General features: G+C 43.7%; 1 pseudogene; it reads left to right on the forward strand.

The window, feature by feature from the left end:
• Window positions 1–207: 207 nt before the first annotated feature.
• On the forward strand, window positions 208–2,148 carry LOC144216030 (histone H3.3A-like; annotated as a pseudogene).
• The last annotated feature ends 6,127 nt before the right edge of the window (window positions 2,149–8,275 follow it).

Below are 8,275 nucleotides of genomic sequence, written 5' to 3' on the forward strand. Positions count from 1 at the left end.
ATTTCCTGTTGACTCCTTCCTAGGAAGACAGCATAACGTAGTGGAAAGGGCATGGCTTTGGAATTGTACGAATCTGAGTTCGAATGTGAGTCTGTTATTTACCGGAATGTCTGATATCGCTTTTGCATAGGACTTTTAGCTGGGCACAGAGCCACCAAGGTAAATGCCATGTTTCCCAGCCTTCCTCATGGCTGTACATGTGACCACATGACTAAGTTCCAGGACTGTCAGTGAGAGTAGGTGTTTGGACTTCCTCCTCTGCCCCGAAAGTGAAGAAGGGCGTCCTGCCCTCCCCTCTTTCCTGCTGTCTAGAAAGCAAGCTCAGTGGGGGAGTTGTCTTGGATCATGCAAGTGCCCCAGGTGACCAACAGAAGCAAACACAATTCATTTCTGGAACAATGTAGTGACTATCCAAGTCCTCAATGAATTCCACAAAGTTCCAAGGCACAAATACTCACAGTAGAAGGCAAGACACAGACTGAGAGAAAACAATATTTGCAAATCACATATCTGACAAAGGACTTTGTCTCAGTGTGGGCTGTTATAACAAAGTACCATAGACTGGGTAGCTTATAAACAACTGAAATTTATTCTCAAAGTTCTGGAAGCTGAATGTCTGAGATAGGAAAAACAGCATGGCTAGGTTCTGGTGACAGCTAGTTTCTTGTATCCTCACACGGCAGAGAGAGGGCTAAAAGCAGTCTGGAGTCTCTTTTATGAGGGCACTAATCCCATTCATTCATCAAGACTCTACCCTCTTGGACTTATTACTTCCCAGAGGGCCCACTTCCTAATATCGTCACATTGGGGGGTAGGATTTCAACATATGAATCTTCAGGGGACACAAACGTTCAATCCATAACAGACTTGTATCTGGAATATACAAAGAACACTTTCAAGTCACTAATAAGAGAAACAACCCAATTAAAAAGTGGGCAAAAGATCTGGATAGACATTTCACCCAAGAAGATAACCAAACAGCAAATGAGCACATGAAAAGTTGTTCAAAATCATTAGGGAAATGCACATTAAAACCCCAAGAAGATACCATTTCACACCTACTACCACGGCTACTGCCGAAGCCAGACAATAACAAATGCTGACAAGGATGTGGAGAAATCAAAATCCTCAAATGTTACTACTGATGGGAAGCTACTTTGGGAAACAATTTGGCAGTCTCCTAGAAACTTAAATTTACCCTATGACTCAGTTTCTACTCTCAGAGAAATGAAAATGTGTGTCCACATAAAGACTTGTAAATGGTCACAGCATCCTTCACCATAACAGCCAGAAGGAGAAATAAGCCATGAGTGGAGGGGTGCGCCACATGAACTGTACCCTACATTGGAAAACTAAGTGGGATGCTAAGTGAAAGTCGTTACGCAGAAAAAACCACATTATATAATTCCATGTATGTGAAATGTCCATAAAAGGTAAATTGTTAGAGACGAAAAATAAACTAGCAGTTGCCTGGGCCTCAGAGTAGGATCAGTGGGTACGAAAGGTCTTCTTGGCGGTAATACAGAAGTTCTCACACTCAGTTATGGTAATGGTTACAAAAGTTGGTAAACTCATTCAAAACCATTGAACTGCATGCTTAACATGCGTGAATTTTAGGAACGTAAACTATATCTCAATAAAGTTAAAAGACCTAGGTTTGCAGCCGTTGTTGGGCTGCCCTCGCTTCTAATGCCTCGCCGCTCCCTAGGGTGGGTAAGCAAGGCGGTCTCCACAGACCCACAGAGCAGACTGCCTGCACATCCACCAGGGGTAAAGCCCAGAGAAAGCCACTGGTTACAAAAGCTGCTCGCGAGAGTGCGCCCTCTACTGGAAGGGTGAAGAAACCTCATCGTTACAGGCCTGGTAACTGGCACTCCGTGAAATTAGACGTTATCAGAGGTCCACTGAACTCCCCACGCGCAAACTTGGTGAGTTTCCTTTCCAGCAGCTGGTGCGAGAAATTGCTCAGGACTTCAAAACAGATCTGTGCTTCCAGAGTGCGGCTATTGGCGCTTTGCAGAAGGTAAGTGAGGCTTATCTGGTGGGCCTTTTTGAAGACACCACCTGCATACTATCCATGCCAAATGTGTAATGATTATGCCAAAAGACATCCAGTGAGCACACTGCATACGTGGAGAACGTGATTAAGAATCCACCAGACGGGGTGCCCGGGTGGCTCAGGTGGTTAAGTGTTCAACTTGATTTCTGCTCGGGTCATGATCTCACGGTTCAGGAGTTTGAGTCCTATATCTGGCTCTGCACTCACAGTGCAGAGCCTGCTTGGGATTCTCTCTCCCTCTCTCTCTGCCCCATCCCCTGCTTGTTCTCTCTCAGTCTCTCTCTCTCAAATATAAAATAAACATTAAAAAAGGAAAAGAATCCGCCATGATGGAAAATATTTTGTTCTTAAAAAAGAAAGAAAGAAAGAAATTCTCTTCTTTCTGTTACTGGTAGTTCTGAATGTCACATATTTTTTTTTTCCATGGGTCAAAAGGGATCTGAGTACCTGACTGCAAGTGGGAATCAGGTACTGACAGTATTTCCATTTTCATTTATGTGTGAAGTTCTAATACAAATGCAGGAACCTACTGCATTAATGTGAGTCAATATGCTTCTGTGAACACATCTCAGCAATTCAAGTTCATAACAATCACAAATAAACCTGTGAAACTTTTCTGGACAATGCTAGCATTTGGATTTTTTAAAAACAAGCAAATTTCTTATGGATGGACACTAAATGGTGTTTGGAGCATTTTTGTCATACAGTAGTTTCCATCCATTCACTTTACTTTCTGAGGTATCCCACATGCAAGCACGTATGTTTTTCTAATGTTTTCTGCCTTCTGCACTGTTCTTGTAAGTGTGCTATTAAAATACATCACACTAGAAAAAATAAAAGTTATAGGACATAGACTTCTATGCACTGAAGTTTGCTTTCAGAACAAGAGCAAAAGTCAAACTAAAAACGTTTTCAGGTAAACAAAAGCCAATAGAGGTTATCAGCAACAATTTTTTTAATTAAAGGAGCTTTTAGAAAAAATATATATATACACTGTCTTTAATTTTTTAATGTTTATTTATCTTTGAGAGACAGAGCATGAGTAGGGGAGGGAAAGAGAGAGAGGGAGACACAGAGTCTGAAGCAGGCTCCAGGCTCTGAGCTGTCAGCACAGAGCCCAAGGCAGGGCTCGAACTCATGAACCATTAAATCATGACCTGAGTTGAAGTCAGATGCTTAACCCACTGAGTCACCCAGGCATCCCACTATTTTTTTTTTAATTTTAATTTTTTATTTGAGAGAGAGAGAGAGAGAAAGAGAGAGGGAATGGGGGAGAGGGACAGAGAGGAAAAGAGAGAAACCCAAGCAGGCTCTGTGCTCAGTGTGGACCCTGATGTGGGGCTCAATGCCACGACCCTGGGATCATGACCCTAGCTGAAACCAAGAGTCGGATGCTCAACTAACTGAGCTACCTGGGCACCACTATGCACTATTTTTGCAAATGCCTGTGAGTCTACGATTATTTCAAAATTAAAAGTAAAAAAAAAGTGAAAGGAAAAGTTATAAAATGTTTAGAAGACATTATATTTATGGCCTCAAGGTAGAAGAGTTCCTTTAGCCAAGAATGAAATGCAGAAACCATAAATATAGGTTAATAAATATGATTACATTGTAGAGTTAGGAATTTCTTCATAAAATGACACTATACAGAAAATGAAAATGAAGAAAAGACATGTGCCACATCTACAATCACCATTAAACAATTCATATCCAGAATACAAAAATAACTATGAATCATCCAGAAAAAGAAAAACAACTCGATAGAAAAATGGGCAAATATATAACAGACATGATTGGAAAAGAAACACAAACAGTCCAAAAGTATATGGAAAAAAAAATCCCTAGGTCTATTTAGTAATCAGGGATGTGTTACATGAAATCCCTAAAATGCAATATCATTTTATAGCCAAAAATATAGCAAAAACTAAAAACTGCAACAGTATCAATTGCAAGTAAGGATGGAGAGCAGCAGAACTCACATACACTGAGGACAGAGGCAGGTGGTTGGTATATCCGCCATGGAGCCGTGTTTGGCAGTAGCTGCTAAATCTGAACACACACATATCACATGACCCCACGGTGTGCAGATAAGCAAGTAGGAAACAACACAAATGTTCATCACTAGCTGAAGATACGCCGCAGTATATTCATATGCTAGAATATGAATATATAGCAATTAAAAATGAACAAACGCTAACTCTTCAAAACAAAATGAATGAATCTCACAAATACTAGAACCAAAGAAACCAGACACTAAGGAATATCCAGAGGGGGAACTCCATACCCAGAACAAATGAAGCTACGTTCTTCAGTGATGCACACATAGGAGGTAAAACAAAAGAAAAGCAAGAAAATGATTATTCAAAAGACAGGGGAGTGGCTCTCATAGGGGATTAGGGGGTAGGGGTGGGTGTGATGTGCTTTTGAACAGGGAGAAGAAGACACAGAGCATCTGGGCTATTAGCAAATATTCTGTCTAGACGAGGGTCATGGTTTTATCAGTACCTACTTTGTAATTATTTGCTAGTTGGTATGGTAGGTGGGCTTTTCTATGTGAATATTGCCCAATGAAAGAGGATAAAGGGTAGAGCACATTTCTTTCATTGCAGTGTTTATCACCAGGGTACATTAAAACCCAAGTTACGTGAGAGCAGGAGTCACGTCCAATGTACTCTTGCAGCCTTGCTGAGCGCTTGGTAGTTGCTCCATAAGTAACCTGCTACTGTTGAAAATTAAGCTTGGGCTTATGAAATAGCATCTGATTTTACAGCCTAGCTTAACACTTTGTCCAGGAGTGACGGAGCAAGACTCAACCAGCAGCCTTATCAGCGTGCACACTGTGTGACTAGTGGAAGGCAAAGACTGAGCAGAGACAGTGGATACATCCGGTTGACTGTGCCATGCCTCGTCTTAACACCTGTAATTCGATTAGACAACTTGTAGTTGAAAATTACGAGCCTAGCTGGATGGCGGCCTCATGACTGAGCAACCCCACTATTTAGAGCCTTCGATATACTGATCTTCACTGGAACGGCCTTCGGCAGGGACAGCCAGGGAACTGTTCCTGCATGGAGCCAGCTCTTGTCCACAGAGTCACCTTTATTTATTTATTTTTTTAAATTTATTATTTCTAGGAGAGAGAGAGAGAGACAGCGTGAGCAGGGGAGGGTCAGAGAGAGAGGGAGTCACAGACTGAAACAGGCTCCAGGCTCTGAGCTGGCAGTCAGCACAGAGCCCGACGCGGGGCTCGAACCCACGAACTGCGAGACCATGACCTAAGCAAAAGTCGGACGCTTAACCGACTAAGCCACCCAGGCGCCCCCAGAGAGTCACCTTTAGACACTTCCAACAATGACAACAGCCCCAGGCTTTGTGGACAATTTATGGTTCCCTGTTTATGATCCCACATCAAGCTGCGGAACCCAGGTGCCTGGTAGGTGACAGCAGCTTGTCTCTCCTACATGGGCTCCAGGGGACACAGGACTAAGCAGGAGAAAGGTCACGGGCCAGATGGTCTATTGTTGCACAGGCCACTTGTGGCCTAGTGGTGCAGGCAGAAAGTCTACATTTCGGCCTTCCAGCCCCCATAGGCTTGGAATCTGGTCACTGACTCATCCTGAGTCACGTTAACCCTAGTCGTGGTTAAGCCATGAGGAGAAGCCCAAGGACGTTGGGGTTTACCGATGAAACGGTCTGCATTGAGTCAGAGGAATAGTCACTTAGTGTTCAGTTGTTCACTCAACAAACACGCACTCAGCGCCAACAGTGGGCAGGCACTGACACTAATACCAGGGTCAGTGTCCAGCAGGGCAAAGTCACGTCACAGGGCTGGTGACGGTGTTGTTCAACAAGCAGCAGATATGGTAGAATTGACGAGTCACCTCAAGATCTCAGTCAGTTCTAGAGGAGTGTCCTTGAGTTTGGAAGGATGTAGTTTTAGGACCAAGGAAAGGAAGCACCTGATCATACCACCAGATTTCTCATGGTGGGAGGATGAAAATGCTTACAACATAAATTCTTGGATGCCTGGACCAGAAAGGGAGACACAGATGTTTCCGGAAAGACCCCCAAACTTTTGGAGTTATGTCAGGAAGAGCGTTTATTCTTTTTGAAGAGCTGAGTCTTGGTACCGTGTTAGATACAGCATGCTTGGCTATATATACAAATATCAGCACTGCCCCTCTCCATGGCCCCACAGCATTTATGGAGCTGCCTCGAATGCCCAGACTGTACTTGGGTAACAGGAGACAGGCTGAGCCACTCATCACTGAAACACAATGGCCTCCGGGCTGTGGTATGACTACATGAGACACTGTGTCCTTTTGCTCAGACTTCATCTGAGCACGTTTTACCTTGATCACTCCTGCCAAAGAATACAAAGCATCCGGTAATCATGCAAAAAGCATGTCTGCTAATTTATAAATGTTGACCCTGAGAGGTGACAGGCAAGTATGGAGCTGTATATAAGAAATGTGTGCATTTCTGATCACTTACGTAGTTAACCTTGTTGAATTAAAACTTAGAATTCCCACTCCGTGTAATGTGCTTTTTTTTTTTGAACAGCACATGAAAGTGTGTGAAATGCAGGTATTCCTGACTGTGTATTTACTTAATCAGAAGAATTTTATGCCTTCTGGATTCTTATTTATTTAATTATGGATTTGAACATTCTAAGAAGTCTAAAAATAAGCTATGGTAGGAGTTGTGAGAAATGGGGAAAGAAATATTAATAAAACATTAAAGGAGAGAGCAGATAGATTGTGAGACAGATTTGAAACTCTACAATTGAAGGACCTTCAGTATTTATTGTGAAGAAAGGGACCAACCATTAAAACTGAGAAGACTGAAATCTTTGGGGCTGATAAAAAAAAAAACAAAAAAAACAAAGAAATACCAGACGCAGAACACTGAACAAGTGCTAAGCAACATGAGCACTTTAACACAGATATTCCTGCTACAATAGTGAGCCCTGTGCTGGGGAGTACATTGTGAATGCCTGCTAAAGATTTTGGATGTTAGCCACAGCAGATTTGCGAGCCAGCTGGGTACTGTGAGAGCTGGCATTTTATAGGTAATCATGGCGCCGCCACTGTGATGTCTGGTGCCGAGAAGACCAGGAGTGGAGTCAGGGAGACCAGTGAGGAGAAGACTCCCATTGTCTGGAGAGACAGGATGAGTTTGTGCCGAGGTAGAGACAGTAGGATGAAGGGAGGAGCCAGTATGAGAGGCAATGTTAGGGACAGAGCTGACAGACCTTGCTGTCATTGAGGTGATGGAGAAAGGGAGTCGGACAGAACCACACGATTCTGGTGAGGGGGAGTCCAGGACATGCAGGGTGCAGGCTTAGGGCTGGGCCTGAGATGGGTTTGGCATTGGTCATATTGGGGTCCTTGTGGAAATGTCAGAAGGATCGCCCAGAGGCAAAGCTTAGAGTCGGAAAGAACATTCCAGAGGGCAGAGGAAAAGGAAGACAGTGGAAGAGATGGAGACATTAGTTAGCCTAGAAAAGCAGTTCTTATAATCTTAGCAATGAAAGCAATCCCCCTTATTGAGGGCCTCCATGGTCCCGGGTCCAGAGCCTACATGACCTCTTTTCCGATGACCTCTCTGCATTACTTACCTTTCTTTTTTTTTTTTTTTTATAATTCTTCTTTTTTTTTTTTTAATGTTTTATTTATTTCTAGGAGAGAGAGAGAGACAGCGTGAGCAGGGGAGGGTCAGAGAGAGAGGGAGTCACAGACTGAAACAGGCTCCAGGCTCTGAGCTGGCAGTCAGCACAGAGCCCGACGCGGGGCTCGAACCCACGAACCGCGAGATCATGACCTAAGCGAAAGTCGGACGCTTAACCGACTAAGCCACCCAGGCACCCCTGCATTACTTACCTTTCTATGTCCTTTCCCACATTGCCCTGGTGTGGATTGTGGACTCCTGGTTCTGATGGAGATTAGCTCTAGGGCTCCGTCCCTGATCCGCACACAGTCCAGGCCAGCAGCGATTCTTGGCCCAGCTGGTGGACAGCGTGGAATGATCTCTGTGCCCCTCAGCTCTAAAGAAATAGCCCCCGCCATGGTAACCTGTAATTTCCAATGCCTCAAAGTAATCAACTTGGGTTTGTTTTTTTCCCCCCATAAAAGCCCTACCCTGAAATGGGGTCTTGTGTCTCTCTTGTTCAAACCAAAATGCACATCAAAAGGCACGTTTGCATTGTGCCTGCAG

Source organism: Crocuta crocuta, unplaced genomic scaffold (genome assembly GCF_008692635.1).
Source record: "Crocuta crocuta isolate KB4526 unplaced genomic scaffold, BGI_CrCroc_1.0 scaffold130, whole genome shotgun sequence".
In the NCBI taxonomy this organism is placed as follows: domain Eukaryota; kingdom Metazoa; phylum Chordata; class Mammalia; order Carnivora; family Hyaenidae; genus Crocuta; species Crocuta crocuta.